The sequence below is a fragment of the Natator depressus genome, chromosome 2 (assembly GCF_965152275.1).
Source record: "Natator depressus isolate rNatDep1 chromosome 2, rNatDep2.hap1, whole genome shotgun sequence".
Taxonomy (NCBI): domain Eukaryota; kingdom Metazoa; phylum Chordata; order Testudines; family Cheloniidae; genus Natator; species Natator depressus.
This window is the reverse complement of record NC_134235.1, coordinates 198,567,305-198,592,527: the sequence shown is the minus strand read 5'-3', so window position 1 is coordinate 198,592,527 and position 25,223 is coordinate 198,567,305. Positions and strand designations below refer to the sequence as shown.

The 25,223-nt window shown below is 41.9% G+C and overlaps 1 protein-coding gene across 1 annotated transcript in view; it reads right to left on the bottom strand.

Annotated features, from left to right (window-relative positions):
* Positions 1-25,223, bottom strand: part of TBC1D5 (TBC1 domain family member 5) — a 469,719-nt gene that overhangs the window by 295,929 nt on the left and 148,567 nt on the right. The window contains exon 3 of the mRNA XM_074945686.1: positions 16,657-16,783. The gene's annotated coding sequence lies outside the window, so the exon portion shown is untranslated. The remainder of the gene's footprint in view (positions 1-16,656; positions 16,784-25,223) is intronic.

The window sequence follows — 25,223 nt, the reverse complement described above, 5'->3', positions numbered from 1 at the left end:
GTGACAGTCAGTAATAGTGAAGCGACAGTGTCGAGAAGTGACAATGTGCACCAGTGAAAGCTGGCTTTGATTAGACAGAGTTGTGAGACTTTGAAAATTGCATTTCCAGCACATGCAGTACAATTGGTAAGATTTTCAAAACACATTTTAGCAATGCTCCAAGGGAAGGTAGGCTGAAATCTGTACATTACTATTTTTCACCATGCAGCTGAATTACTAAAGTATCTGCAGTGGAAGAGGCATGGAACCTCAAGAACCCTTGCCTCAATGTGTGTGCGCCCTTGCCACACATGCTAGATAGCGAATGACACAAGGGTTGCTGTGTCTTTTCCTCATGTCAGTGCTTGTTTTTTTCAAATGAGAGGAGACAGATTTTTCCTCTTTTAGATGTTGTAAGGGATGTGTACCCAAGTATTCACCTCTTATGGATTTTTTTCCCCCTCCAAACTAGGAAGTCTATTAAGAGACAGGTTAGATTGCATAGTAAAGCAAAGTCAGGAAGTGACAAAGTTAAACTCACATGCACAGTCTCAAAGCCTCTTCTTTTGCATATATATTACAATAAAGTCTAATTCAGGGGTGGCCAACCTGAGCCTGAGAAGGAGCCAGAATTTACCAATGTACATTGCAAAAGAGCCACAGTAATACACCAGCAGCCCCCCATCAGCTCTCTCCCCCCACCCCCCATTCCCAGTGCCTCCCGCCCACCGGCAGCCTGGCCGATCAGCACCTCCCCTCCCTCCATGCACCTCCTGATCAGCTGTTTCGTGGCGTGCAGGAGGCTCTGGGGGGTGGGGGGGAGGAGTGAGGGCACGGCAGGCTCGGGGAGGGGGTGGGAAGAGGTGGAGTGGGGGCAGGGCCTGTGGCAGAGCCAAGGGTTGAGCAGTGAACACGCCCTAGCACATTGGAAAGTTGGCGCCTGTAACTCCAGCCCTGGAGTCGGTGCCTATACAAGGAGCCGCATATTAAATTCTGAAGAGCTGTATGTGGCTCCGGAGCCACAGGTTGGCCACCCCTGGTCTAATTAAAGTGATCACATACTATTTCTGACTTTCTCAAATAATACAACACACAACTTTTCTCCAGCCTTAGAGACACAGCACATCTTTGGTACCACAATTACAAGACAAACAGGATTAATGAAGGATACATGTATACTGCATACTCCTTGGGGTGGCGTGTGGAATAAGTATGCTATGTGAACCCCTAGAATGGGTATAAATAGCAGAATAGATAGTAAGGCACTGCTTAGGGAAGTAGAGTAAAAATATGCCCGAACCTGTGGGTATATACCCAGGAACACATCCTACAGGGCTCTCTACTTGCCAAACCAGTGCCTCCCTGTCGACATTGCTATTTTTAGCAGTGTAGCATCCTGCTGCTGGAGTCTTTCCCTGCTGCAGGGAAAGGCAAAGGCTCCGGCAGCTCCCTGTTGCAGGAGTCTTTCTTTGCAGCAGGGAAAGACTCTGGCAGCTCTGTGTAGCTGGGAAAGGCTCCAGCAGCAGAGAGGCAGTGGGGAAAAGCTCCTGCTGTCTCCCCCGCCAGCATAGGCACCGACTTCATACATAAGAAACGGTTACTTATGGTTACTGGACAGTAGTGTTCCCTTGTCAATAGGCCAGTAGCGGGATGGTACAGGGTTTCTAACCTCCATACTTGGTATCGGGCAAGGGTTGGAAGTACCTGCACCACTCCATGCGCTCGCACCAATTCCATGGGGGCTATGGTTCCAAGGCATGAGCGCCATCCCTCAATGGGTACTGCTAGGTAAATTTCTCTGGCTCCGGTGTGCTGGGCATGCACAGAACTAAGTGTAATATAAGCTGCATCTACTCGAAGCAGCAGCAAGCTGAACCTTGACATTTCCTAACTTGTGAATGCTTATCTGATACAACCATAACATTCTCTTAACTACATTTATTTAGTGTAATTTTAAAATTACTAGAAACGTTTCTTTTAAACTTTTATCTCTATGCGTATTTTCTGTCAAAAGATTTGGGAGCTTAATGTTCGATATTCATTTACTTGCATACCAAAAGTATTTTAGTTGACTTATTAAATAGGCTGCATGTGATATGGGAATGACCTGCCAAAAAGTTAAGTAGTTAACACTGTTCTTTTAAACGTGTTAAGAACAGAAGAGGAAAAAATCATTTACGTTTCATTTGTTTGCTTCACAATACTGGGCTTTTTTCTTCCATCCATTTCTTAGTGAAGGAGAGGCGCATTTTTTTTCTGGCCTTATTCTATGAAAATGTACACTATTTATGTTTCGAGTGCTACCAAATGACTCTTTTCTATGTGCAATTATAAAAATTCAAAAAGGCCCCGAACAAACCAAAAATTTTAAAAGAAACACTACAGCTGTAATATTCTAAACATCCCTGTATAGGTTTTACTGAGACTGAATATGTACAACAGTATGTGAGAACTAAAATCTTTTTCTCCTTTGCTAGAAAACAGAACTAGAGTCAAAAAGTCTTTCTAAATGTCAGCCTTGAACATTATAAAATTATACAGAATGACGAGGAAACAGGGCTTATAATGCATATAAATATGAAAGTATATTAGGCTGCATTTAATTATCAGTTCAAACAACCTGATCTAACCTTTGACAAGTAAAATAAATGTTCTGAATAATTTAACCAAAGCAAACATTTGCTGTTAATGCTGGCTAATTATAGTAAGAGTTGTACGGGTTTATACACTTGCTGCAGTTGCCACAAATATTTCTTGAACTCCCTGAATTTTTTTTTCAAGTAAGGTTTCTACAACTTGGAGAAAGATCACTTCATGTATGTTTACAATAGGAAGCATCATATTAGGACACCCAAACTTCATATACAAACAATAGCAACGAATAGGGAAAATATGCATGGTTAGTTTCAGAAATGTGTTAGGTTTAGGAATGTGTATCTTTTCTAGTGACTAATCAATAGTTCCCAGTCCTCTCTACTTTCTTCTATTGACAAATAACAAAGAAAGCAATGACAGTTAAACCTTTCAGGAGTGACTGCGCAAAATCTCATCAAGGCTACAATGGCTAGGCCCAATGTTATTTGATGTAGCAATTCAGTAATAGTTAATATTTTAAAAATTGTTTGAAAAACTAACTCTAAATCAATAGCCTAATCAGCCCGAATATTCCAGTAATATTTCAACTTAAGCTATAGCCTCCCAAAAAATCAATTACTGTGGAAAAAATTCCAATATTTGTTCTACTATTGTTTCTTTAAACCCAGCTACAATAATATGTTTTTGGGGTTGACCATTTTTTAGTTGCTAAACTTAAAATATATGCAGAGTTAAGATGCTTATCTTAACAGTCATGTTATTTCACGTCAGATCATCAATAGCTGAGAAACTAAAATCTTCTGAAAAAATTAATCTGTTTTTTTTCTTTAAGAGGCAGCATCTTACTCTCATACTCGAAATATCCTAACTGAGCACTACTAAAACAACAAGTTAACAGTTTGCACTTCTGATGGACTAATAGCTTCAACTACTTGGGTGGTGAAAAGCTGGCAGCAGGGAAAAAACGGTTACCTACCTTCTGTAACTGTTGTTCAAGATGTGTTGTTCATGACCATTCTAGGGTGTGTGGACGCCCACGTGCCCAGTCGTCGGAGACTTTTGCCTTAGTGGTATCCAGGATCGGCTGTAGTGCCCCCTTGAGTGCTGCACTCAGGTGTCGGTATATCAGGCGCTGACGACCCTATGTCCTCTCAGTTCCTTCTTGCTGGCAACTCCGACACAGGAACAGGAGAGCGGATAATGGAATGGACATGAGCAACCATCTCGAAGAACAGTTACAGAAGGTACGTAACCGTTTTTTCTTCTTTGAGTGCTTGCTCATGTCGATTCTATTCTAGGTGACTCATAAGCAGTACCCTCAGAGGGGGGCTCGCAGTTCACAGTCTAGCAGCTTGCAGTACTTCTCTACTGACGCCAGCATTGTCCCAGGTCTGCTGGATAAGTGCGTAATGGGATGTGAACATGTGGATGGACGACCAGGTGGCCGCCCTACGGATGTCCTGGATAGGCAGTTGGGGTAGGAAAGCTGCCGACAAGGCTTGTGCCCTGGTTGAGTGGGCAGTGACAATCACCAGAGGTGGCACCTTCGCCTGGTCATAGCAGCAGCAAATGCAGGCGGTCATCCAAGAAGAAAGTCTGAGCAGACACCAGACGACCTTCCATTCTGTTGACCGCTGCGACAAACAGCTGCATAGATTTGCAGAATGTCTTGGTCCGTTCAATGTAGAAAGCTAGCGCCCTTCTGACAACAAGGGAACGGCAGCTGACGCTCCTCCTCCGACTTACGCGGCTTTGGAAAAAAGATGGACAGATAACTGTCTTGACCCATATGAAACTGGGAGAACACCGTGGGCAAGAAGTCTGGGTGTGGACACAGTTGGACATTGTCCTTGTAAAAGACTGTATAGAGTGGTTCCGAGGTAAGTGCCCTAATCTCAGAGACCCTGCGGACCAAAGTTATTGCGACCAAGAACGTGACCTTCCAAGAAAGGCGGAGGAGAGAACAGGAAGCCAGAGCCTTGAAGGGGGGTGCCATGAGCTGAGATAACATGAGATTTAGGTCCTGACATGCAGGTAGAGGCGCTCACGGCCCTCGAGGAACCCGACAGTCATGTTGTGGGCAAAAACCAACCTGCCTCAAGTGGCGGATGGAAAACCAAAACAGAAGCCAGATGGACCGTAATGGATGACAGGGACAGGCCTTGGAGCATGAGATGAAGAAGGTAGTCCAGGATCAACTGCAGCGAAGTCTGCTCAGACCGAATGCCTTTAAGGACCAGTATGTAAACTGCCTCCACTTAGCCATGTAGGTCGCTCTAGTGGAGGGCTTTCTGCTGCCCAGCAAGACTTACTGGACTCCAGCCGAGCACTCCTGCTCCTCCGCATTTAGCCATGCAGCAGCCAAGCCATCAGGTGCAATGCTGCCAGGTTCGGGTGCAGGAGGGCACTGTGATTCTGTGATAGCAAATCTGGCAGGAGCAGTAGCTGTAACAGAGTAGCTACCGAGAGGTCCAACAGTGTGCCAAACCAGTGTTGGCATGGCCAAGCCGGTGCTATGTGGGTCAGCTTCGCCCTGTCCTGCTTGATCTTCATGAGGACTCTGTGAATCAACGGAACTGGGGGAAAAGCGTACATTAGAGTCCCTGATCACAGGAGCAGAAAAGCTCCAGACAGAGAGCCTCTGTCTGTCCTCCGAAAGGAGCAGAAGACACGGCATTTCCTGTTGTGCCTGGATGCAAACAGGTCCACCCGGGGAGTACTCCACCTGTGGAAGATGATGCTGACCACCTCTGGATGGAGAGAACACTCGTGGCGAGAGAAGAAGGTCCTGCTGAGGCGATCCGCCAAAGCGTTCTGGGCCCCAGTGTAGTGCACAGCTACGAGATGGATGTTGTGTTGCACAAAGAAGTCCCATAGCCTGAGGGTTTCTTGGCAAAGGGCAGACAACCTGGCTCCGGCTTGCTTGTTTATATAGAACATAGCAGCTGTATTGTCCATCAGGACCTGGACACCCTGCTCTTTAGGTGAAGTAGGAAGATGTGGCAGGCCAAGCGGACCACTCTGAGCTCCCTAACTTTGATGTGTAGTGAACAATCGAGGCGGGACCAACGACCTTGTGTGCTGAGCTTGCCTAAGTGGGCTCCCCACCCCAGTTCCAAAGCATCGGAGATGAGGGTAACTGAAGGGGGGGGGGGGAGGGCGCGCAAATGGGACTCCCTCCAGCACCAGTGCAGGGTTTTGCCCCATGCAAGTGACGACATACCGTGGTCTGGGGCCTTGACTACATGGTCCATGCTGTGTCCGTTGCGGATGTAGACTGACACCAGCCACGCCCACAGAGGTCTAAGGTGGAGTCGTGCATGCCGAACCACATAAGTACAGGCTGACATGTTGCCCAACAGCCGCCGGCACGTATGAGCAGTGGTGAGAGAATGAGCTTGTATACACAAGATCAGGTCTGCTATGGCCCGGGCCTCGGGGAGGAAAGCCCTGGCCTGGGTAAAGTCGAGGACTGCTCCAGTGAACTCTATACACTGCATTGGGACTAACGGCTGACTTTGTCTCGTTTATTAACAGCTCCAGGTCACAACAGATGGAGCAAACCAGGTCGAGATGATGCCATACCTGATCCCGGGATTGGCCTTTTATTAACCAGTCACTGATGTATTGATAAATCTGCATGCCTTTGCACCTCAGGTAGGCAGCCACCAGCACTATACATTTTGTAAATACTCTCGGTGCCAACGAAAGGCCAAAGGGCAGTGCCGTGAATTGAAAATGGTGGTGGCCCAACAAAAATTGGAGGAAACACCTGTTCCCAGGGAATATAGAAATGCGTGTCCTTTAAGTCAAGTGGCATACCAGCCTCCTGGATCCAGGGAGGGGATAATGGAGGCTAGGGAGACCATGCGGAACTTTAACTTCTTGAGGGACTTGTTGAGGCTTCACAGGTCTAAAAATGGGTCTGAGGCATCCTTTTCCTTTTGGGATTAGAAAATAACGGGAGTAGAACCCTTTCCCTCTCATGTCCGGAGGGACCTTCACCGCCCTCAGGCACAGGAGGTTCTCGACCACTTGCATGAGTAGTTGCTTTTGAGAAGGGTTCCTGAAGAGGGACTGCAAAGGGGAGTGGGAGGGAGGGTTGGCCAAGAATTGCATGGGGTAGGCCCGAAGAAACTGTGTCGAGCACCCAATGGTCCAAGGTCAGCCACAACTAGCTGGACTGGAAGGGGCGTAGATGATCAAGGAAAAAGCACGGGGGGAATCCTGGGCAGTGGCTGGGGCACCGTCCTCTGGCGCATTCTCAAAATACCTGTTTCTGGCTGCCCTGGTCTCTGAAGAGGCCAGGCTGGGCAAAGGAGCAGGAAGACGAAGGGTGCTGTCACTTAAACTCCTTGTCTTTTTCCTTTCTGTAGGAGTTGGATTGGGGGACACCCCACGATCTTGGCAGAGGAGGAGGCTGGAATCGCTTTTTAGCCTGTTAAGGGGTGTGCGGGGTGGTACGGGAGCATTTAAGGCTGCGGAGTCATGCATTGGTCAGCTCCGAAAAGAATTCTTCTCCCTCAAACGGGAGGTCCTGAAGGGAAGCCTGCATCTCCTGGGACAGCCCAGAGGATTGTAACCAAGAGCTCCGCCTCATGACCACTGCAAGACGACCACCCTGGCCGAGTTTGTAGCATTCCAGGCCATCTGGATTTGCCCTCGTCCACTAAGGTGGCAAACTCGCGGGCTTGGTCCTGCTTGAACTTGCTGATGGAGTCCCACAAGTTGAAGTTGTACCTGCCTAGCAGGGCCTGAAGGTTAGACACTCAAAATTGCAGGCTGGCGGTTGAATAAGTTTTCCTGCCAAACAGGTTCAGTCGCTTGCTGTCTTCATTTTTGGGCGTGCAACTGGCCTGGCCCTTTCATTGACAGCAGACACTACCAGGGACCCTGCCGGAGGGTCAGTGTACATATATTCACATCCCTTTGTCCTTTTCCACTTTCTCAGAGGTAGGTGGAATGGAAGAGGGGGTCTGCCACACAGACTTGGCAATTTTTAGGATCCCTGGGTGAACAGGCAATGCGACCTGGGCAGGTGTGGAGGAGGGTGTGATGTTGAAGAGATCACCAGACTCCTTCACTAGCTCCTTGACCTCCAAGTTCAGGTTAGAAGCCACCCTTTGGAGCAGGGCCTGGTGATCTTTCAAGTCATCGGGATTGGGGGTGCTCACTTGCGAGGGGCCTGCCACTGCCTAGTCAAGAGACAACACAGCTGACAGCACCACAGGGGGATGGACGGCTTCACCTTGTGGGCCGGAGGACAGCACCTTCGACGTCAGGGCCTACTGCAATGCTCCTGCGGTGCCGGCTGGGCTGGAAGCAGTTGGTCCGAGGTGGCCTGAGAGGAACAGTGGGACAGGCTGCTGGCGATTCACCTCACCTAGGTGAGGGACTGAACTCTGCCTTAGACGTGGACCACTGCCCTTCCGGTGACCAGGACGGAGACGTAGATAACGGAGTCTGTCAGCTGACCCTCGTCAGCGACCGGTAAGGAAAGGGAAAGGAACGGCACCTGCCTGAAGAACAGTACCAGGGAGTTAGAGACCGGTGCCGCGACCAGGAACGATCCCGCACCGAGGGCGATCAACACCAGGGGGACTGACTAGGCAATTGGGATCTGCGCTGAGGTAATCTCTGGTGGGAGACCTGGCAGTAACACAGGCACATGGATTGGCATCATGACTCAGGCATCACATGCCTTGTAGATGGTGACCTTGGTTTGGGACCTAGGTCTTCTAATCGGAGACTGACACTGCGGCGCCGGGGTCCTAGGCCGTGGTGACGGAGATCGAAGCCTGCAGTCTGGGGACTGGGGATGCTCTGTTGCTTTAGAGGGAGGTCCCATAACCAGCTTGCCCTTAGAGGTCTGGGCCTTAACTGGGTCCACTGCCGGTCTACTTGGTCCTTGGCCACTGGGGCCACCTCGGACACACATGGCCTTACGAGGGGCTGGGATCCCCTGGGCTCCCAGGAGTCAGAGGCAGACCCCCTGGCTCGGCTAGGGGGTCCAAACACAGCGGTACCCCCTTGTAGCTCTGGGGTGGGCACGTGGCCTTTGCCCAAAGCCCCCTTGTCTTGCAGTGCTGACAGGCCCTTGGACTTCAGCCGCTTCTTGGGCACTGGCAAGGGGGATCAGTGCCAGGAAGGCTCCAGTGCCGGTGGTGCACTCCGTGCCGAAGCCAAAGCACTAGGTGTGGAGTCTGATCGGGAGGACTCTGACACAGGACAAAGCTATACATATAAAATGATGGGGTCTAAATTATTTGTTACCACTCAAGAAAGAGATTTTGCAGTCATTGTGGATAGCTCTCTGCAAACATACACTCAATGTGCAGCAGCAGTCCAAAAAGTGAAAAGAATGTTGGGCATCATTAAGAAAGGGATAGATAAGAAGACAGAAAATATCATATTGCCTCTCTATAAATCCCTGATATTCCCACATCTTGAATACTGCTTGCAGATGTGGTCACCCCATCTCAAAAAAGATATACTGGAATTGGAAAAGGTTTAGAAAAGAGCAACAAAATGATTAGGGGTATGAAACAGATTCTGTATGAGGAGAGAATAATAATACTGGGACTTTTCAGCTTTGAAAAGAGACGACTATGGTAAGGATATGATTGAGGTCTATAAAATCATGACTGGTGTGGAGAAAGTGAATAAGGAAGTGTTATTTTACTCCTTCTCATAACACAAAAACTAGGGGTCAACAAATGAAATTAATAGGCAGCAGGTTGAAAACAAACAAAAGGAAGTATTTTTTCACACAACGCACAGTCAACCTGTGGAACTCTTTGCCAGAACTCTTCATGTTGTGAAGGCCAAGACTATAACAGGGTTCAAAAAAGAGCTAGATAAATTCATGGAGGATAGGTCTATCTATGGCTACTAGCCAGGATGGGCAGGGATGTTATCCCTAGCCTCTGTCTGCCAGAAGCTGGGAATGGACGACAGGGGATAGATCACTTGATGATTACCTGTTCTCTTCATTCTCTATGGGGCACCTGGCATTGGCCACTGTTGGAAGACAGGATACTGGGCTAGATGGACTTTTGGTCTGACACAGTATGGCAGTTTTTATGTTCTCAAGTGGATATCCCGCTCCTTTTGAGTTCGAGGGTGAAAGTTTTTGCAGATCCTTCACTTGTCTTTTCTGTGTGATTCCCCCAGACACTTCAAACAACTATCGTGGGGGGAGGGGGGGCGTCACTAATGCGCATTGGCCGGGTACACGATGAACATGGCTTAAAGTTCGGGGAACTTCCGGCATGCCCCATTCCTCGGCGAAGTCCAGTTGGGACTCTAAATACTAAAACTATTATCTAACACTTAGTTTAACCATTAAGTTAAGTCCCTAACAACTAACTATAAAGGAGACAGAACAATGGGTCTGAAAGAATTGCTAACGCTAACGCTCTTGCGTTAATGGAAGACGAGGCACTCCGACCAACTGTCAAGGGCAGTAAGAAGGAACTGAGAGGGCATAAGGTCGGCAGTGCCTGATATACTGAGCGTGGCACTCAAGCGGGCGGAGCAGCCGACCCTACTGATATCGCTAAGGTAAAAGTCTCCAACGATTGTGCACATGGGCACACACACAACCTAGAATGGAATTGACATGAACAAGCACTCAAAGAACAGGTGTCTCCATCTGCTTGCACAATTGCTATGGTTCTGTAAATTCAGAAGACCATGAAAATGTCTAAGGACAAATAAAATGTGGTAAATGAGAAAAAACTATAAATTCCAAATCTTGAATATATATTAATATAAAAAGTCTTTATGTAATCTATAAAATACAAAGTGAAAAGCATTAAAAATATTAAAACTGACTATATATTCTCCTCTTTTCCCAAAAGGGATTTTTGGCCAGAAGTTTCCAAGTCAAAACATATTATTTTTAAGTTACTTTTTATATTTTCATAAATATTTAAACTTTATATCTGTCTCTCTGCACTGAAATTTTTAATATGTTTATAAAGCCATAAGGCCTCTTATAATGAAAAAGCATTAATTAAAATATTTCTTGTATAAAGGAAAAATGTACAACTTTTTAAAAGAAAAAATGTATAACATACAAAAAGTTTTAATGTAAACTAATTAAGTGATATTCAGGAGGGGAGAAAAATGGGAGACAAAATGAAGGGAATTTTTTGTGTTACAGTGTAAACTGAATATTGGAAAATTAAGTTTTGAGGTCATTACTACTTTTGCTCCAAAGCTTGGTATGAAGGTTTTAAGCACACAAAGCAGTAAAAAAATTGACACAGTCTATGCTTGGCACTCTGGAGAAATATAGGTACAAGATTGATTTTACACTGTGTGCACTGTTGCATGCCAGACAGGCAAGCAGAATGCACTGTTTTTTCTTAAGTTAAGGAAACCGCCGAAGTAAAAATCTGCAGTGTAGTTGGATAGGGTGGATTGATATCTGAAAATTGTTAAGTGTAATGAATCAACACTTACCAGTTTTTATACAACTATATCACTGTGGTATCTGAATGCCTAACTAGAACAACCTCTTTAGGTCATTACACCATCCAAATTTCACTTCCTAAAATGTTGTCAAGTTCATCATGCTAAATTCACCACAAATTTAAGTTAAGTTAGTATGGGCAGTTATGCATTAGATTCTAGTAAAAAACAAAAAAACAAAAAACAAAAAAAAAAACCACCCCATACCTTTGGCTCCTTCCTAACAGTTCTGATGAGCCCCTTTTGGAATTTTTTTTCATCAAGATAATTATGTTTTTGATGAACAGCAAAATTAGCAAACCTCAGTGGGCCTTGGGCAAAGGCTGCTTCTGAGTGAGGAGGTGAGCACTTTCCAAATAAAAATGTTATAACCAACCCCTCGTATTTGTCAGATGTACATATTGTGGTTACTGTTAATTATCCAAAATACAGCATACTTTAAAGAGTCCTAAGCAAAAAATGTCTGAACTTGTAATAGTTAAGAGAGGAGAACAATTTTATTAAGGAAGCATGCATTAAATGTCCCCAATAGTCAGCTTAAAGAGGAGAAAGCAGAACATTACTATTTTAAAAATTAAAGCAAAAAGATAACTATTTTACTCGTATACTGACTGACCCTAAAACTTAACAATGCTTAGGCTACTGGTGCACTGATATCACTGCCTAACATGCTGATCAATACTGTTTCATTGTTTCCTTGTACGTGTGTGTGTGTGTGTGTGTGTGTGTGTGTGTGTAATCTTTTGTCTCTTGCCTTCTACTTGGATTGTACGTACTTTGTGGCAGGGATCATGTTTTTGTTCTGTGTTTATATAGCACCTAGCAACTGAGATTCTGGTCCATGACTGGGGCTCCTAGGTACTATAGTAATACAAATAAATAATAATAATTACCCATACTATTGTGAATAATCAATACATACTGCTAAAGTTGAGGAAATTTGGACAGTTCCCTTGGGATGTCATCTTCCATATCAGATTGATAGGGGTGTGTGCTCTACTAACACACACACACAAATGAAAAACATGAGTAAGTAATTATAAGCATATAATTTGATATATATATATATACACATATATATATACACACACATATATACACACACACAGATAAATATATATATATACACATAAAATATATATATATACACACACACACACACACACACACACATACATACACACACACTAATTAATCGCAGTTAACACACGATTAACTCAAAAATATTAACTGTGATTAATCGGAGTTTTAATAGCACTGTTAAAAGATAGAATACCAATTGAAATGTATTAAATATTTTGGATGTTTTTCTACATTTTCATATATATTGTATTCTGTGTTGTATTTGAAATCAAATATTTATTATTACAAATATTTGCACAGTAAAAATGATAAACAAAAGATAGTATTTTTCAGTTCACCTCATACTAGTATTATAGTGCAATCTCTTTATCGTGAAAGTGCAACTTACAAATGCAGATTTTTTTTTTTTTGGTTACATAACTGCACTCAAAAACAAAAGAATGTAAAACTTCAGAGGCTACAAGTTCACTCGGTCCTACTTCTTATTCAGTCAATCGCTAAGACAAACAAGTTTGTAAATAAGAAGAGGGCAGCATTATCTCCTGTAAATGTAAACAATGTCACCAGAAAGTGAGAACAGACGCTTTTGTAGCCAGCATTTATGTAGTATTTATGTGCCAGATATGCTAAACATTCGTATGCCCCTTCATGCTTCGGCCACCATTCCAGACGACGTTCTTTCATGCTGATGATGCTCGTTAAAAAAATAATGCGTTAATTAAATTTGTGACTGAACTTCTTGGGGGAGAACAGTATGTCCCCTGCTCTGTTTTACCCACATTCTGTCATATATTTCATGCTATAGTAGTCTCCGAAGATGACTCAGCACATCTTGTTCATTTTAACAACATTTTCGCTGCAGATCTGACAAAACACAAAGAAGGTACCAGTGTGAGATTTCTAAAGATAGCTACAGCACTTGACCCAAGGTTTAAGAATCTGAAATGCCTTCAAAAATCTGAGAGGGACGAGGTGGGGAGCATGCTTTCAGAAGTCTTAAAAGAGCAAAACACTGATGTGGAAACTACAGAACCTGAACCACCAAAAAAAGAAAATCAACCTTCTTCTGGTGGCATCTGAATCAGATAATGAAAATGAACATGTGTCGGTCCGCACTGCTTTGGATTGTTATCGAGCAAAACCTATCATCAGTATGGATGCATGTCCCCTGAAAGAATGGTTGAAGCATGAAGGGACATGTGAATCTTTACCGCATCCGGCACGTAAGTATCTTGTGACACTGGCTACAACAGTGGCTTTAGAATGCCTGTTCTCGCTTTCAGGTGACATTGTAAACAGGAAGTGGGCAGCATTATCTCCTGCAAAAGTAAGCAAACATCTTTGTCTGAGCGATTGGCTGAACAAGAAGTAGGACTGAGTAGACTTGCAGGCTCTAAAATTTTACATTGTTTTATTTCTGAATGCAGTTTTTTGTACATAATTCTACATTTGTACATTCAAATTTCATGATAAACAGATTGCATTACAGTACTTGTATTAGGTGAATTGAAAAATACTATTTCTTTTGTTTTTTTACAGTGCAAATACTTCTAATAAAAAAAAATATAAAGTGAGCACTGTACACTTTGTATTCTGTGTTATTGAAATTAATATATTTGAAAATGTAGAAAACATCCAAAAATATTTAAATAAATGATATTCTATTATTAACAGTGCGATTAATCATGATTCATTTTTTTAATCGCTTGGCAGCCCTAATACACACACATAAATATGTATACACACAAATTTGTTGTATATCGTGTAATAACGGTCTATATCAAAATGTATCACTGAATACCATGGAAACAGTCTATAGTTATATTCCCTGTGCCTGTGATACATAATAAGTATTCTGTGGTCTGTAATACTTTGGTCTAGTTTCAGCTGTTGCGTTTAGCATGCAGGTGCTGGGTGGTAAAAAATGCAGGAGGTCAGACTAGATGATCTGGCAGTCCCTCTGGCCTTAAACTCTGAATCTGTGCAACAGTTGTCAGAAAAATAATAATCAAAAATGACTAATGGGTAAAATGGACTAAAAAGAATGACCATATGTGTATTATTGAAGTATTACTGTACATGAACTTCCCCACCCAACACTTCAGCCACAACCATTCAGTTACTAGGAATGACAATTAATTTAGGCTGTCCTAGAAGTCTCTAGTATATTTTAGGTTCAAACATACTTCTAGATACTTCCTGAAGAGAAATCACTTTCTCTGTATGATGGTTTTGTGATGAGGATTTCTGTTCACAAGGAATCTAAATTGATAATACTGTATTAATTTTATATATTATGTTAGACTCAAATGAGAAGTGAAAGACCAGCATCAGCAGGGTTCGGTGATCCGCCACTGTTTTTCTCTTCATAATTTACCTGTTAGTTTAATAATTACGACAATGCCTAGATAATCTGTAGCTTCAGTGTCTTGGAATGAGAGGAAAAGTTAATAGCACAATTGAGAGCAGATTTTTATTTAAGGAGATGCCCAAATAAATTGCAATGAGAATATCTGAAACCAATATCTAAACTGAACTAGAACACAGACACTGGTTTAAAGCAAAATTAATTTATATCACCCAAATCCGGAAAAGCATAATTTCAAGCCTTGATCTTATTAGGATACTTAATGTAATCTCATTAGGGTGCATGCTTCTATATATCAAAGTGGTTTACACATTCTAAATATATTTTAAAGAGCTCGAATAAAGATTGGCACTGAAGTGTTTAACAGTATCAAAACCGACTTTTGCAGGGCCAGAGTGCTAGATCATTAATTAAAAAGATAGCAGTGGCAATGCAGTCCGGTGTGGAGGAGGGTGCGCTGTCATATAGGGGGACCTATTTTCAAGTAACAGATCCATAGTCTCCAGAACCCTAAGAAATTACGACTTCATTTCCTAGGCTAGTTGAAATTAGGCATGGGGGACCTCATTTTCAAGAGTGCTCAGCACCCATATCTCCAGATAAAGTAAATGTGCACTATGGATGCTTAGCACTTCTGAAAGTCAGGCCTAGTACCATGTACAGGGGAACGCTGCCAGAAACATCACTCATAGTATGCATGCCTGCCACTCCACAGAGAATCATATATGCTCAGTGACAGCAAGCAAATGGATAGGAAAGACCTACTAGGGAAAACTGGGCATCAGAATAAAGGGGAGGTTTTGTCTGCACTTTTAGCCTCACTGACAAAATAAAAGAAACAGAGAAAAGTCAAACTAGTAAGAAACTGACAAAGCTAATGCCAATTTTTAAAATATTTTTAATGGCTACAGAAGACCTTGAGAGAGATAACTATTTTGATCTTATTGGAAACAGCTTCAATACTCCAACATTAATGTATGCACATATATATTAATGAAGTAGACATGTTAATCCCCCAATGTCTATATCTGTGAGGCATCTAAGCTCTTATTTCCTTCACCATCAGTCTTGTGTAAGTAACATACTGTGGCAACATATGAATAGTTCATAGCTCCAGGAATAAATGAATGAATGAACAGTGACCTAAACCCTGAGCAGCAATTAAGTTTCTTTACTGATCAGCTATCACATACCTCACAGCAAACAAGTGTGTTTTTTGACATGCACACTTGCCTGCTAGTAAATTAAATAAGGGAACTATTTCTGTCAAGAACTTTTGTGACTTTTTTCCCCCTACAAACCTGCTTTCTTGTTAGGAGTATTGGGTTTTATTCTGATAGAGCTGTTCATGACAAGCCAAAGAAATGGAATAGGTGGTGATAGGGGATTAAGTAAAGAATACTCTGCAAAAGCACAAAGGGACTGCCGTTGTTTCCCATGAGTTGGTGAGCTTCAGTTTGGCCTTTCTGAAAACTGCAACAAAAAGCTAATGTTGACTATTTGATCTTAGTATACAAGTAAACACCTCATGCAAACATTGGTACACTAGAAGAGTTCAACAGCAAATAGGTGATTGTCAATATGATCATCTGGTTTTTCATGTTTGGGAATGGGAAAGGAGGACCTAGGGTTGACTATTATTGCTCCTCTTTACAGTTTGCATTTGTTTCCTCACACACACATATACATATTATTGTACACACAGTATACGCATACATATTCCAAGATTCATTTTATTCTGGTTCACATCAGTAAAATGAAATTTAGTTATGTCAAAGTCAAAAAGAACAGCAGCTGGACTTTCAGAGTTCAGGATGCATGTTCACCATTTGCATTTAGAAAACATATCCTTTTACTTGTAACCAGAACCCACTTTCTCTGGATGTCTTTGAGAACCCTACATGGAATCCCAGAAAGCCATCTCCAGACTCACTTGTCACACCGTAAAAGGTTAAATCTATTTTCTCTGGACCCCTAAAATATATTATCCCATATTCTCATCATTCCTTATTTAAAGCATGATAAAATTGAACTCTGAAAAAAACAAGTTTAAGAAAATAACACCAATTTAGACTGAAGAGGAAAGCCAACTCCTACGCCACCTGAATATTATGTTATAGTATATTAAATTAAAATAAGGAGTACAACAATACCTTAGTCTTTGCAGAAAGTAAAGGAAGGCAGGAACAGAAGAACAAAAGTAATAGTTCTGTGATCAGCAGACTTTTCCTCCTATAGCGTGCTTCTCAGAAACAACAGAATAGTTTTCTCCTATTCTCCCTGTTAATCAAAGAACAATGAATTTGGATAATTAGTCAAAGGGACTAAGAAGCCACTATAATACAAAGCAAACAATTTGACCCTTTATTCCACAAGATATTATAGTCCCTTGGTAAACTTTGTAATGCTAAAACTGAAATTTGTAGGGAATAAATGAATATGTATTGTAACTAATGTTTTATACTTTTTAAACATTATTTTTACTGCATGTACAGTATGCTCCAGAAAAATATCACAACTATCTGAAGTTCAGATTAGCTCTTCTCCTCCAGAACTAATTTCTAAATCTGTAGCATATGTACACAACACACACACACACACACACACACACCACCATCACTTCATTATCTGTGCACATGATGCTGTTTTTTCTCTAACGCCTCACAATGCTGTTAGTGTAAGTTAGACGTTATTCTATCTTATAGTTTAATTCTAGAATTTAACTAGAGAGAAAAGAGGCAAAAATGGAGAAGTACATTGCTACTTTAGGTACACTGGCACCTCTACAGGTTAAATGCAGTGTCTCTCTCAACTGAGGCCCCAAATTTTGTTTTTGGAGGAAAGTGATTAAGAGTTTTTATAAAACTCAATATTTCCCTGAAATTTAAAAAAATGAAAACATTTATTTTAAAGAGAATTTACCTTCCCTGGTATTTGAAGCCAAACACTGCAGCCTCCTGCTTATGTAGTAGAATCAGAGTGTGAAATGGATTATAAACTGACCATAAAACCATAAAAGTGGCATCTATTTTCATCGGCAAAGTCAAATGTAAATCAAGAAGGTATAAAGATTAAATGGTGAAAAACAAATTATCTTTTAAAAGTTAGTAACATGGGAAAGGAAATCTGATTTTTAAAATGTATCTCGCCCCCGTCTAGGTGGGCTGGGAAGAAAGGAGCCTGGATTTGATTGCGCTGGCAGGGGACAGGCAACACCTGGAGACACAAGGTTCTGAGCTGAAGGGCCATCCAGTCATCAGCCTAACCACTTTTTGGCCAGGCTAAGCCCTCGGGGTGCTGTGACCCCGCGCACCAGGTCACAATGCCACTCACTCAAATTTGGATGGAGATGACGGGTGTAGGTGCTCACAGGCCAGAAGGGTCAGGCTGCTTGGGGTGGGGTGCCTGAGAGGGGAAGTGAAGGGGAGCAAAACTAAGAATATAAGTATCAGGGGGTAGCCATGTTAGTCTGTATCCACAAAAACAACAAGGAGCCCGGTGGCACCTTAAAGACTAACAGATTTATTTGAGCATAAGCTTTTGTGGGTAAAAACCACACTTCTTCAGATGCATGGAGTGAAAATTACAGATGCAGACATAAATATACCGATACATGAAGAGAAGGGAGTTTCCTCACAAGTGGAGAACCAGTATGGACAGGGCCAATTTGATCAGTAGTCCACTCCCAACAATAGATGAGGAAGTGTCAATTTCAGGAGAGGCAAAGCTGCTTCTGTAATGAGCCAGCCACTCCCAGAATACAAGAACACCCATACTGGGTCAGACCAAAGGGCCATCTAGCCCAGTATCTGGTCTTCTGACAGTGGCTAATGCCAGGTGCCCCAGAGGGAATGAACAGAACGGGTAATCATCAAGTGATCCATCTCCTGTTGCTCATTCCCAGCTTCTGGCAAACAGAGACTTTAGGGACACCATCCCTGCCCATCCTGGCTAATAGCCATTGATGGACCTATCCTCCATGAACTTATCCAGTTCTTTTTTTAACCCTGTTATAGTCTTGGCCTTCACAACATCCTCTGGCAAAGAGTTCCACAGGTTGACTGTGCGTTGTTTGTTTTAAACCTGTTGCCTATTATCTTTGCCATCTCTCCGACCCCGCCCCCCCCCCCCCCCCCCCGCACACACACACTTTAAATGGGGCTCCTCAGCACCTGCATGGAAATCTGAGGTTCAGCTGGTCTGGAGCCTTCCCTGTCTACACTTAATCCAAACCACTTGTGGAATTATGCCTAGGCAGGGAAGGGGAGAGGAGAGGTTTCCCACCTCTGCTTGCCAACCTTTGGCCAAGCTGTGGGAGGGAAAGGGAGTTCATTAGCTCTAAGGGGGTTCCATCACTGTATGTAAATCCTTTCTGGTCACGTAGTAGCAGCCACCCTTCCGTTGCTGCCCTTTAATGGAGTTATAGTTTGCACTGCATTTCCAAGATGCTGTGTATCTGACCAGATCACAAATTTTTAGGATCAGGAAGTTTTCCCTCAGGGTAAGGACATCCAGCAGGCTTTTTTACTTTCCTCACAGCATGTTGGAGGCTTGGTTTTAGGTTAATAAGGAATTATATAGTAAGAAGCAGAGTCCCCGGTTTGGTTGCAACTTGTGGCAGGTTGTAATGCAGGTGAGAGGCCCCAGCTCCCAGAGAAAAACACAAGTAAGGGACTCAAGAGATAGCTGGTGGACTCAAATAGCCTGTAGGGAAAGGGACTGCAGTCAGAAGACTTGAGGCCTCTTCTACTCATGTGTACCCTCATTTCCCTTCAGAGGAGAGCAAGGGGTAAGATGAATCCTCCACGACCCTCCTTATTTCTGCCAGTCTTTGCTCACACACTTCTATTCCTTTTTACTCTCTACCACACAGTACCTTTTTCAAAATAGGTATTGTTATGTACTTATTAGGTCATAATAATACCTTACCTTTTCTATTGTTTGAATTATTCCATGAGAAGATTTTTTTTTATATAAAAAAGCATAGGGAATATACTCACAAAACTAAATTAACGTGGCATTAAAGGCTAGGCTTAACTCTGTACATTGAGAAAACTAACATTTTCTATAGGCTACCTTAGACAAAGCTTTACTGACTTACATATCATTCTTTATAGATCAACTGATGTAATGTAGTCAGATCTTGATCTGAATGGGAAGTGCTCAAAGACAAACGACAGCTGAATTCTGTGGGGGCCATGTTTGGATTATTCTACAAACTTCCTTTGCCTCACTGACTCAGGGAACTGACCCTGGAATTAATTTAGCCAATTGCCTTTAAGGAAGACCCAGGAATGGGGTTAACTAGCCCCTTTTCAAATTTTCAGGGGATTAGGAACATTCCTCTGTTCTCCTGAACTAACCTATTTTCCTCTCGCAACTCCTCATGTAAAGTGGGGACCTAAACTGACCACCTACTGGAATTTTTTTTTTTAAACCAGAACCTGGACAAATTTTGGGGGAAGCTAAGTTCATATTGAGGTTCAGTCTCCAATTCAGAGAGCTGTATCCTTTCAGCATTAAGTCCCAAGAGCATAAGTCAAGTACTGCATTTTTTTATCCCTTGAAATCTTCAGTGCAAGGCTGACAGTCAGCAAAACAGGTGCTATATTTCCTACTTTTATAGTGGTATCTCTTAATTTTTTTTGCACCTTGATAAATCTAACTGAAAGCTTTGCTCCTGCCATGGGTATTCACATGGCCTAAAGAAAAAAATGCAGGCATTCATTTCTAGTCATAAAAGTAATAGCAACAATGTAGATGTAATTAATAACTTTAGGATACTCAGAATTCAGTTATTGGTTAGGAACAATTGGAATTAAAAAACACAAAGAAATGAGAGCTCCAACTATCATTTTTCTTATCTGAAAATTCTGAGTTAACTGGTGAGAATCTGTAGCGGAGCAAAGCTCTTCTGGATGTCCTGTCTCATAGGTATCAGTTTCAAACACGTCTAAATCCTCAGAAAGGCATACATACTACCTCTTAAACATATCTCATTTTGAGGGACATCACTCATTTCAGTCCAGAAGTTCCACACACATCTGGTGTCCCCTCACTCTTACTATTGAAAGTTATTTTCGTCAGTAATAAAGAATCATGGAAACTGAGGTTATAGGAAGAATAACTTAAGACACTTAGAATTTGAACTTTCCTTTCTCTCGCTGTCATTTTAGGTCTTTGTCACACACTGCTTTCCACATTTGGGCCTTGGCAAGTTAATGGTATAACCTGAAGAGGAGGGCTGATGGACAGATGAGGGAGACTACCATCTTTCATTATGTGAGCACACGACACTAGGCAAAGTGACATGCTATTTGGCAAATAATACTATACTAAGTAACTTCATTTTTTCTACAGTTGCACATAGCATTATGCATTATTACATGTGCTCTTAAAACAAAAAATCATTAAATAATTAAAACTGTGAAAAAATTAAATATGAGAAAATAAGTTGAACTGTCTATTGTTGATTTATACTTAATAATGTGTTTTTACCATAACCTGAGAGATACATGTAGTATTTCTACATATGTGTTTTACGATTATGGAACAGAAGACATTATGAAAACACCTACACATAAGAAAGATTTTAAATTATTGTGGAAACCTTGATAGAATAATGTCAGGTTGACCTAGGCTCCTCCCCATATTAACATTTGATTAAAATAAGACTTTAGAAGCCCCCAAAGCAATACACTGTAAATATGATGATTTTTAAGCATTCCACTGGAAGTCATTCCACTGTGTTGTGCTAGTTAATGAAAGCCAGGAAGTGAAACATTAGAATCACCCAAACTGACAGATGCATCAGTATTAATGGTGGAAAGCAAAATAGATTTTTCAAGTTTTTAGCTTTAGTAATCTGAAGAAATAATAATAGGTAAGGAATTTTGTTTTTAATACACACTATGAATTTTAACCAGTTTTCCTTTAACTCCGAATTTTCTGAAATGTTGTGCCGCTATAATCACAACCTTAACATTCCATTGATGGTATTTTATTCATAGAAAATTCTCTTCTACATGTTCTCTCAGGTCCCTCCCCTCCACCCTCACCTCTTCCTTTCAACCACACCAAGGAGTACTGTTTAAAAAAGAAACTTGTGCCTGACATGCCACATTAAGCTTGAAAGTACTTGATTCACATCTACAAAAAATTTAAAAAGCAATGGGAGTTTTTGTGGACAGTTTACATATTAATACAGTCAGTTCTGTTATGTCCCAGAGAAAACATCTTATTAGTTCTACAATTAAATGATTCAGCAACCATCCACACTATCTTTGCCTTTTAACAGTTGCAATCAGTAGCAGATCTAGGTGTAATCAACAGCAGCAGGGGGTTTTAGGAAGCAAAACAAAACAAAAACAGTAGGGATTTTTACTAGTATACAGTAATTGATATAAGGAGACATTTTATTCTAAGTTAGCCCAAGATATAAGGATGCACATGTGTTGCATTCTATTATCTACAATTAGCATTTCAATTCATCAGCAGCAATGCAATAAGCTATTTTAAAATGGTTTGATATTGTTTAATCTTTTGTGGAGTTCTTCCGCTCCTCCCCCTGCAAAGGATCATCTGTGTCTCTAACATAGCACTTAATGTCCCCCGTTTACTTTTCCTGTTACAAGGCCAATGTTGGAGTTACCATAAATTCAGCTGAGACCTGGATAATTCAGAATCTACAGATGTCACCCCTTAAACTGGTGAGTGGGCTCTTCCTGTGAAATATTCCCTTCCCTGTAAGTCTGCACAACTCTTTCAGTCCCTGCTATGCATGGCAACAAAACTATGTCTCCCAAAATGACTGAAGAATACCATATACATGTATAATATACATATTATATATAAATATAGACATATATAGTCTACCTAAATTTTTGTGCTGTTATAATCTCTTTCCACTAACATTAACCTACATGTAGGAAAGTAGTGCATTTTTTGCTATTCAAGATAAATTGATAGGTGGCACAGTAATTTAAGTGCCTTTTTTTGGTTTTGTTTTTGAGATCTGAGTTCAATTCCTGCCTGAGACATATATGGTAAATGAGTTTTCCGCCCTCCAGGTGTAACAGATATTACTGCCACCCTCCACTGCACTGAAAACTACTGACAGGAAAAAAAATTATGTCACAATAAATGGGAACAGTTTAGTTTGCTACTGCTTAATGGTAACCAGCTCCCACCGTAGAGGTAACTTCCTTTCAGTACATTAGCTAAAATATACAGTGTTTAAAAATGTCTTTAAAATTCCCTGAAAGAAATGAGATACTTAAATAAATTCAAAATTAAATTCCTTGTAGCTTTTCTGCCTTATTAAAATCATAATATTTAGAGATTAGACATATATTATTTGTTAAAATCTGGTATAGAATCCACTCGAGTCTAAATATCTGGGGTTTTTTCCCCATCCATTCACTGTTGTTAAGAACATACACTAGTAGATACAGTACTGTACTGTACATATGAGGTGGATTGATTAGTCGTGGTAGTGCCTAGGAACTTCAGTCAGGACCAAGGTCCCATTGTATTAGGCACTGAACAATTAAACGCACAGGTAGGCCTGGCCTCTGCTCCATGATCTCTGCCCCACAAAACTTAGAGCCTAATTTGCTATAACACATTACAATGGGAGTCAAGGAGACAAAAGTGAAAAAAATGAAAATACCGTATGGTCACAAGGCAGCTATTGTACAATTTAATGGTTCCTTGATGGTTCCAAATCATCTTAGTTTTTAATAAATGATAAAATCAGCTAATTCTGACTGTTGTATAAATTAGTCTTCTTGGTTGGCTCATTTCTTGTATGCATCACAGTAAAAGTGTTTCTTGTGGAGCAGTGTTTGCTCTCATTTGTATCTGAGAACACAGCACACTCATGATATCTCATTCATTTGTGGAGCCTCGATTCACACCCGGCAGGCTGCTGGTCACAGATGCACCAGAGAGTCTCCCACTCTCTTCCCTAACAAGAAGGGTAAACTTCCAAACTTCCAAAAGTTCCCCCTAACGGGGGAGACAATTCTGAGCATTTAAGCATGTGCATTGTTCTTGTATAAATCTAAGTGCACAACTTCTAGAAATATGGGGCCCAGCTTGCAATTTTCTTCTACTGGAAGACGAAAGGCATTTTCATAGAAAAAGGGGAACTATTTTCCCCACAAGAAACAAACAGAAGAAAAAAGGAGGAGTCAGACTCATTAAGGTCTTCATCTCTCCCAGACTGCCTGCCTAGAAGAATTTTAGGGTTCCTAGAATAAGATTTGTAGTTCTGTTTCATGTATTTAACAAACTCATTTAATCTAGGGAACACCCAAGAGTAATTGTGAGAAGATTCCACAAAAGGTGGAGGCTGTCACCATAATTAGCCAGTCCCTTCTGAAATTTATGCTCAGTTTCTAGCTTCTTTGCATCTTGGATGCATTCCCCAACAAAGCTGAGGATTTTTTTTTTAAATTAATTCATCAACTTTCCTGCCCCAGATAGACCTTGTCCCCTAGGAGAACTCAGCCGAGCTGGTCATTGTCAAGATTGTGAAAGGATGGGGATTTACTGGAAAATAGCATTATCAAGTACATATTCCACATATTGTGAGTTTATCTCAACATTTTGGGTTCCCAATTAAAGGACGCATTTCTACCACGACTTGTGTAACCCTCTGAGACCTTCAGCACATTGTAGAAGTTAGTAGTTGCAAGACAAACTGATCGGCACTTAACCTACCCATTTTAGACACAGCTTCTTCCTTATTGGCATTCATGTGACCATTCACTGTAAGATTTGCTAGTACTCACCAAGTGTCTCAGATTCTCTTCAGAGCCAGAAAAAACAGACTCCTTGACCAATCTGGGGGGTAGACAGACATCATTACTGGCAAACTAAGGCTTACGTAGGAAAAAAGGGACTAATTAAGGGCGGTGGATGGAGACATGGGTGTGAGATCTTCAGATTCACCTTTTGCAATAACAAACTCAGTGGTCCCATCTTTCCTGCTCACCACCACAAGGAGGTCAAAGGAAGAGTCAGGAATGGCAATACAGGAGGCTATCTTTTAGAAAGAGAATGCGTCTGCAACTGTATGGCATCAGTCACCTGAATTCCCGTTATATACTCTGACAAGTCAGGGATCTGCATTTCAGTGTTTGCTATGCAAGAGCTGGGAGTTTCAAAAGATTGTCTCTAAACTGGTGTGAATTTGGACTCACCACGATATTATCCCTTTGAAATTTTTCCAGGTTGTGGGATGAGATAAGTTTTGTCTCGGTCTGAGAATCAGACAGCAGCTCACACATCAACAACTAGACATCCAAACTCTCCTCAAGTTATGCAACTGACATGAGCCTTTGTACTGCCTGCCTTGTCTATAGCACATACTACAGGGCTCACCACATTCCAAGCATTATTAATAGTATAGCTGACTTGTTTTCAGGGGGACAGATTTTGCCCTCGACATCTGAAATGTTATAATGCACTTATTTCCATATAGGGTGCCCACAAGGCTGAACAATTAAGGTGTTGTCCTCTTCTGTATCTTATAGTTAAGGCTGTGAGTCTGACACCAAGGTCACGGATTCTGTGGCTTTCTGGAACCTCAATGACTTCCGTAGCTGCAGCTATCTTTGTGGCTGACCTCAGGGCAGCCCAAGCAGCTGGTCCTAGAGACAGCCATTCGAGCGGCTGCTGGAGCAGCCATGGAGGCAGCCGCACCGGCTGGCTG